This window comes from Tachypleus tridentatus, chromosome 12, assembly GCF_004210375.1.
Source record: "Tachypleus tridentatus isolate NWPU-2018 chromosome 12, ASM421037v1, whole genome shotgun sequence".
NCBI lineage: Eukaryota > Metazoa > Arthropoda > Merostomata > Xiphosura > Limulidae > Tachypleus > Tachypleus tridentatus.
Window position 1 is genome coordinate 136,459,428 of NC_134836.1, and position 8,941 is coordinate 136,468,368.

Below are 8,941 nucleotides of genomic sequence, written 5' to 3' on the forward strand. Positions count from 1 at the left end.
GTGAGAAATACAAATATAAGATTTGCTTCAACAAGTTTTTACTTCCATTTTCCTAACTTTTATAAAACTAAACTCAATTTATAGAGTCAGTTTAAGTACGAAAGGAGTCCTGCTCTTACTAGTTTTATATGTTATGTTGTGATATACCACTATGATATGTTATAGTTTCATTACAGTACTATGTTTAATAAATCTAAGCTACGCTATTGGTTCATTACAGTTCTATGTTTAATAAACCTAAGCTACGCTACAATAAAAACGTTTTCATCATTCGCTACAAAGTTAGTTTATATATAAACTGGATCATTAATCATTAATTTACCATATAACCCTCAAAGCAGAACACTGTTATGCTCCAAATAACTCATAGGAATAACTTCCTAAACTAAAGTGTCAAGCTTCATCAATAGTCGTGGCACTTGAAATTCTTTTAGGCAGGATAATCGTAAATTAATTTACGATACTTTATTTTCTTTTTTATTACCTATATTTTATAGCGACACCTATACTTTGGTACGGGGCGCGTGCACACTTGGTTCGATTTTATTATTTATAAGGATCTCCAAGACCTACCCTCAAATTAAAATTCTTTTAGGCAGGATAATGGTAAATTAATTTACGAAACCTTGGTCATGGCCAAATGCATGAATCAAAAGGTTTAATTTCTTGAGTTCAAAATTATTATTAGATCTCAAACCTTTCAAGAGAGGTTGAAGTTTTGAACTAAATCTTTGTATTTGAAAAACTCAGAGCCATTCTGTGAGCTGTTATGCCGCGGCTAAAAAATGAATCTTCTAACAAGTTACAGAAATTATTTTACTCGCAATCAACCCAGACTAAAATTTGCTATTTTTTTTCTCAAATGTCTTTAAAGTTACTGATAAACGCCGAGTTTTGAAATGTTTGTTTGAAGTTAAGTACAAAGCTACAGGAAGCGCTATCTGTGGGCTGCCCACCACGGTATCGAAACCCGGTTTCAAGCGTTCTAAGACCTCAGGCATACCGCTGTGCCACTGAGGATCCGAGTTTTAAATCTGGTTGCTATTGTTTATTTTTGTGCTTTGTCCGTCGCAGGTATCAAATTACAATTTTGAACGTTATAAATCCTAAGATATAGCAGGTAACAAATATTTATGAACTATAACCCTTGGGATCTTTAGGAACTCATAAAGGTACAGCTTTATTACTATAAGATAAAAGAAATTCTGTTGAATTTATGTGTTGCTCTAAAAACATTTGAAGTATGGACATTATTTTAAATCATTCCATTCAATCTGTAAATTACAAACTAACGTATCTTCTGGAATAAAACTTTCCTGTAAATTGTAAGTTTTTGTCACAAAAAATCCAGGAAACTAAACGTTCCATTTAAAAGCCACTATCTCTGATAAAACGAGCATAATCCACAGAGGTTGAGTACATTATGTTAAAATAATTTTGAAGTCTCATCACACCATTAAAATCTATGTCGCTACATCTGGTCATGCTCTTTTTGACGACCAAGCATCTTGAAAATTTTCCTGTATCATAGTTCCAATAACAAAAGGAATCGTCGTAAGCCTGTCACGTTTAAAACTCACCCTACTCCCTTCACGCTTTCCATAATCTATATAGTGTGCAAAGATGATCATTCCTCAGTGCTCAATTCAACAGTCCAATATCAAAGAAACCTACAGATGATGTATTTTATGAATAGACCGTATGGAACAAACAGCCTGAAATGCGTAATTGTTGATGACATATTGCAGGGCCCGGTATGGTCAGGTGGTTAGGGCGCTTGACTTGCAATTTGAAGGTCACACCATACGTACTCATCCTTTCAACTGTGTGGGCGTTATAATGTTATGATTAATCCCACTATTCGTTGGTAAAACAGTTGGCGATGGGGGTGATGGCTCGCTGCCTTCCCTCTAGTCTTACACTGCTAAATTAGGGACGGCTAGTACAAATAATCCCTCGTGTAGCTGTGCGCGAAATTCAAAACAATGTATAAAATTACATATATTAGAATAAATTATATTAATTAATTATATTAGAATATATTCAAAAACAAATTAATTTACATTTTTTGATTTTATTTTTCTTTCTATACCTTCATTTATTTCAGTCCCACGGTGGAACAACGGTAACTCTTCGGACTAACAAAACTACAATCAGAGGTTCAATTCCTCTTGGTAAATCCAGCAGATAGTTCAATGTAGTTTTTCTATAAAATAAACACACACATTACATCTTTTAATTTCATTTTATCTGCTTATAACATAAAAAAAGTTTTTCCTTAAATCATTAATAACTTAATACAAACTGAATCTCTTGCTCTCTCTGTTGTCCTTTTTTTGTAAATCTTAGTAAAATGGTTTCGCAATTCGAACGAGCTCCACACAGCTATCGTCACTTTTGCCCTCTTACCTATATGTATTTGAAATGGTATCAGAACAATATATTAAATATTTCTTAAGTCTTCAATCACCCGTTCATAAAGGGTGAACATTCTTTTAAAATAAAAGCAAACAAACAAAATACACTAAATAAAATGAAATCTTTATTAACATGTACTAGACTTTCTAGAAAAGCATTGTTTCTTTCACAACATACCGTGTGGTATGTCAAAGACCAATCTCTCCCACTCTGAGATGGTATATAGTATCCGATGATACCAAACTTAACTGACACAAGCAGATCAGAACATTACCATATTTCTCATGGCAGATTAACTTCCAGCTAACCAGACTCTGAACTTAATTAGTGTATATTAGGACTCTGACATTAATTAGTATATATCAGGACTATGGTCTTAATTAGTGTATATCAGGACTCTGATATTAATTAGTGTATATCAGGACTCTGATATTAATTAGTATATATCAGGACTCTGATATTAATTAGTGTATATCAGGATTCTGGTCTTAATTAGTGTATATCAGGACTCTGATATTAATTAGTATATACCAGGATTCTGGTCTTAATTAGTGTATATCAGGATTCTGGTCTTAATTAGTGTATATCAGGACTTGGATATTAATTAGTGTATATCAGGATTCTGGTCTTAATTAGTGTATATCAGGACTTGGATATTAATTAGTATATATCAATGCACATTAAAGGTGTGTCTGTGAAAAGCATTACTTATAGTTCTAACAATAAAGTATTAAAGGTGTGTCCGTAAAAGGCAGTACTTATAACTATAACAGTAAAGTATTTTAGGTGTGTCTGTGGAAGGCAGTATTTATAACACCAACGGCAAAGCATTGAATGTGTTTCAGTTAAATGGTAACCTTCGTTACCTAAACCATTAAATACATGTCATTTGTTTTACATATTACTGAATTATTCTCATTAAATAAATGTCATTTGTTTTACATATTACTGAATTATTCTCATTAAATAAATGTCATTTGTTTTACATATTACTGAATTATTCTTATCCATGAAATACCAGTTTGTCTTAAATACTTTTTGATTGGTTGTTTTTAACAAAACACCAATGTTTGTTACATAAATTATGTAATGGTTCTCACTATAGAAGAGAAAATCCTTGATGAAACTAAGTTCAGAAGATAGCAACTGGCAGTTGTCGAAACACACGTGTTGAGATCCAAGTGAGTGTATGTTCATTGTTGTTGTTGGCTACTAGAAATGTATTTTCAGATTTTACTAGAAGAAAAGACTGTGTGAAACTTATGTACGAAAATTGTTTATAGATTGTTGGATAACTTAGTGAACATAATTTTTAACATCAAGTTTGAGTGTCTTCTTTAATGGAAGCCACTGTTATCCACAAACTAGGTAACATAAACACATAACTAATGTATCATGGAGATTTGAATTAAATTCTATAAGTTTACAGTAGATTATTTATAAAAGTAAACGTTTGTGTCAACACGTTTAACAACATAACTGTTTAAAATCGTACATGACTCTAATTCTACTTTCTGCTTTTGAATTAAATTTTAACAAAGAGTGAATTTCCAGAGATTTAACCTGAAGATGAAGGTGGACACGTTGTTCTCTGCTTTAATAGTAAAAGTGTTAATACTCGTACCAGCCGTTCTGAGATATATTTTTATTTCAAGTGGGCTCCTGGTGCAGTGCTGTTGTAGATATAGGTAAGCTTAGGTCGGCGGTATTAGTCATGCCAGACAACGCATATTCGATATAGATAAAACGTGGTATAATCTTCAACTTTATAACGCCAAACATGTACGAAGAAACGAGAATAACTCAGTATCAAGGTGACAGAGACATACAGTCATGTGAAAAAATAAGACACCCTATGAAAGCCTGTGTATTTTTGTAATGTTTCTGGATATATAGATATTTAATCTCAATTTTACCAATAATGAGAGATTATAGGAATATAACTACACAATTACAACTGAAGAAAAGACTTTTGAAGATCTTCTGTAAATGTAATTCTACAAAAATGCATATTCTAACTGAGGAAAAAGTTTGGACACCCTACCCCCTAATAACTAGTGTTACTCTCTTTAGCTGAAATAATTGCAGTCAGACGCTTCTTGTAGCCATCTACCAGTCTCTGACATCGGTCTGAAGAAAGTTTACCCCACTCCTCAATGCAGAATTCTGTCAGCTGTGAGATATTGGAGAAATTTCTTGCATGTACAGCCCATTTCAAGTCACCCCACAGCATCTCAATAGGTTTAAGATCTGGGCTTTGACTCGGCCATTCCAGGACTCTCCATTTCTTAGTTTTCAGCCAGTCCTTGGTGGATTTACTGGTATGTTGTGGATCATTGTTGTGTTGCAGGGTACAGTTCTGCTTCAGCTTTAATTTTCTAACAGATGGTCTCACATGATCCTCAAATACCCTCTGATACACAGTAGAATGCATGGTGGATTCTATGATTGTGAGCTGTCCAGGTCCTGCTGCAGCAAAGCAGCCCCAAACCATGACACTTCCACCTTCATGCTTCACAGTTGGTATGAGGTTCTTTTCCTGGAATGATGTAATTGGTTTATGCCAAACATGTCCTCTGTTCTGGTGTCCAAATAATTCAGTTTTAGACTCATCTGTCCAAAGAACATTATTCCAGAAGTCCTGGTCTTTCTCTACATTCTCTCTGGCAAACTTCAGTCTGGCCTTGATGTTTCTCTTAGAGAGCAAAGGTTTCTTCCTTGCACACCTCCCATGCAAGTTACACTTGTGCAGTCTCTTTCTGATTGTAGAGGCATGCACTTTCACATCAACAGTAGCCAGAGCCTACTGTAGGTCCCGTGATGACATTTTAGGGTTTTTGCATCTTGCGGTCTGCTCTCGGGGTGAACTTGCTTGAACGACCAGACCTGGGCATGTTGGCAGTTTTTTGAAAGCCCTCCACTTGTTGACTATTTTCCGGACAGTGGAATGGATGGTTTCAAAATCTTTTGAGATCTTTTTAAATCCCTTACCAGACTCATAAGCTGCTACAATTTTCTTTCTTAAGGCCTCAGACAGCTCTTTTGCTCTCACCATGGTGCTCGCTCTCACTTCAACAGTCAGGAGCACACCAAACTAAATGTCTGAGGTTTAAATAGGGCAAGCCTCATTCACAATAATGAGTAACGATCTTCTAATCACGTGCACCTGGTGTGATACACCTGTGTGTGAGTTGAGCCATTTTAAGTGGGAATAAATGTGGGGGTGTCCTTACTTTTTCCTCAGTTAGAATATGCATTTTTGTAGCATTACATTTTACAGAAGATCTTGAAAAGTCTTTTCTTCAGTTTTAATTTAGTTATATTCCTATAATATCTCAGTATTGTTACAGTTGAGATTAAATATCTATTTATCCAAAATTGTTACATATATACACAGGTTGTCATAGGGTGTCCTAACTTGTTCACATGACTGTATATATAAACCTGACATTTGGCTTCATTGTTTCCTCTACCTGGTAACAGATACATTATGTGTACGCATAACCCCATGTGAACGTGTATATATAAACCTGACATTTGGCTTCATTGTTTCCTCTACCTGGTAACAGATACATTATGTGTACGCATAACCCCATGTGAACGTGTATATATAAACCTGACATTTGGCTTCATTGTTTCCTCTACCTGGTAACAGATACATTATGTGTACGCATAACCCCATGTGAACGTGTATATATAAACCTGACATTTGGCTTCATTGTTTCCTCTACCTGGTAACATATACATTACGTGTACACATAACCTCATGTGAACGTGTATATATAAACCTGACATTTGGCTTCATTGTTTCCCCTACCTGGTAACAGATACATTATGTGTACGCATAACCTCATGTGAACAAACCCTGTGAACTTTAGCATAGCAGCTACATAATCATATCATTAACGAACTGGTTCACTTGATACCATTACCTTTTAGATTTTAATAAATGTAATTTTACTTGTAGATTTGTACGATTCAGTTACACTAAATAAATAATATTTTAAAAATTAAAAATTCTTGCAAAATGTTAGAGTATTTGCAATATACGAATTGAAGAAAATGGCGCCATATTCCCAAATCGTATATATTAGTTGTTACACTCATTATGACTAGGTTCCGTTATGATATGTCAGTTTAGAATGTTATAAATCGCTGGTTGATCTCGTTATGACTAGGTTCCGTTATGATATATCAGTTTAGAACGTTTTAAATAGCTGGTTGATGAAAATGAAATGCAACAGCATTTTTCCAATCAGAAGACACTTAAGAATAGAACCATAAAAACTGGTTTTCCCTGATTACAACTTTAAAGCCATCTATGTTAAAGTTGTTACAACTTGACTTGCAGATAACAACAGTATAATTTGTTTTCCCATCAGCCTTGTCTATTGATTTTTCAAATAACAGTTAAACAATTAAAAAAACAGTTTAAGAAACTCAACAGTACAACTGTGAATAATCATTAAATTAGTTACTTGTTAAATGTTCATCGCTTTAGTACCACTGTGAATAATCATTAAATTAGTTACTTGTTAAATGTTCCTCGGTTTAGTACCACTGTGAATAATCATTAAATTAGTTACTTGTTAAATGTTCCTCGGTTTAGTACCACTGTGAATAATCATTAAAGTAGTTACTTGTTAAATGTTCCTCGGTTTAGTACCACTGTGAATAATCATTAAATTAGTTACTTGTTAAATGTTCATCGGTTTAGTACCACTGTGAATAATCATTAAATTAATTACTTGTTAAATGTTCATCGGTTTAGTACTACTGTGAATAATCATTAAATTAAATACTTGTTAAATGTTCACTGGTTTAACAGAATGTGTTTGTTATTGTAGTTAAACAATATCCATCTATAAAACATAAACATCATGGAACAGAATATTGCATCCTGTACATTATACACATGTGATCTAAGCAACGAGGTAAGAGACCCCCCAGTATTCAGGTGGAACCCACCTTAATACTGACATATTGACCAAAGTAAAGACAACCAGCCAGTAGTATTGATGACCAAATAACTGGATTGAATATCACTATCTTATGTCACATACTTTACCAGAAATTACCACGTTAGCTACTAAACACTTTATATCACTTACCATACTAACTACTGAAACACTTTATATCACTTACAATGTTAACTACTAAACACTTTATATCACTTACCATACTAACTACTGAAACACTTTATATCACTTATGTACCATGTCAACTACTAAACACTGTATATCACTTACCATGCCAACTACTAAAACACTTTATATCACTCACCAAGTTAACTACTAAAACACTTTATATCACTCACCAAGTTAACTACTAAAACACTTTATATCACTCACCAAGTTAACTACTAAAACACTTTATATCACTCACCAAGTTAACTACTAAACACTTTATATCACTTACAATGTTAACTACTAAACACTTTATATCACTTACAATGTTAACTACTAAACACTTTATATCACTTATCATATTAACTTCTAAACACTATATTAGAACCTCGTGATACATAACTCACCACACTAACTAGTAAAACATTAATAATACTTTGTACTAGAATTGTAATATGTTATATTGATAAATTATACCTTTGCACTAGAATTGTAATATGTTATATAGATAAATTCTAACTTTGTACTAGAATTGTTAAAGGTTATAAAGACATATTCCACCTTTGTACGAGAACTGTAATATCTTATGTAGACCAATTCTACCTTTGTACTAGGATTGTAATATGTTATCTATATAAATTCTACCTTTGTAATAAAATTGTAATATTTTATTTTAATAAATTCTACCTTTGCATTAGAATTGTAATATGTTATATAGATAAGTTCTAGCTTTGTAATAGAATTGTAATATATTATATAGATAAATTATACCACTGCACTTTAAATGTGATATGTTATATTGATAAATTCTAACTTTGTACTAGAATTGTAATAGGTTATAAAGATACTTTCTACCTTTGCACCAGAATTGTAATATGTTATACAGATAAATTATACCCTTCCACTAGAATTGTAATATGTTATATAAACAAATTATACTTTTGTGCTATAATTGCTGTATGTGGTATAGAAAAATTATACCTTTGCGCTAGAATTGCAATATGTTATATAGATAAATTCAACTTTTGCACTAAAATTGTAATATGTCTTATGGATAAATTATACCTTTGTACTAGATTTGTAATATGTTATATAGACAAATTCTACTTTTGCACTAGAATTGTAATATGTCTTATGGATAAATTATACCTTTGTACTTGAATTGCAATATCTCATATAGATATATTCTAATAATATGCTATATAGATAAATTCTAACTTTGTACTAAAATTCGTACATGTTATAGAAAAAAATTATACATTTGCTCTGGAACAGCAATAACTTACATAGAAAAATTCTAGTTTTGTACTAGAATTGTATTATGTTATATTAATAAATTCACCTTTCCACTAGATTTGCAATATGTTACATAAATAAACTATACCTTTGTACTAAAA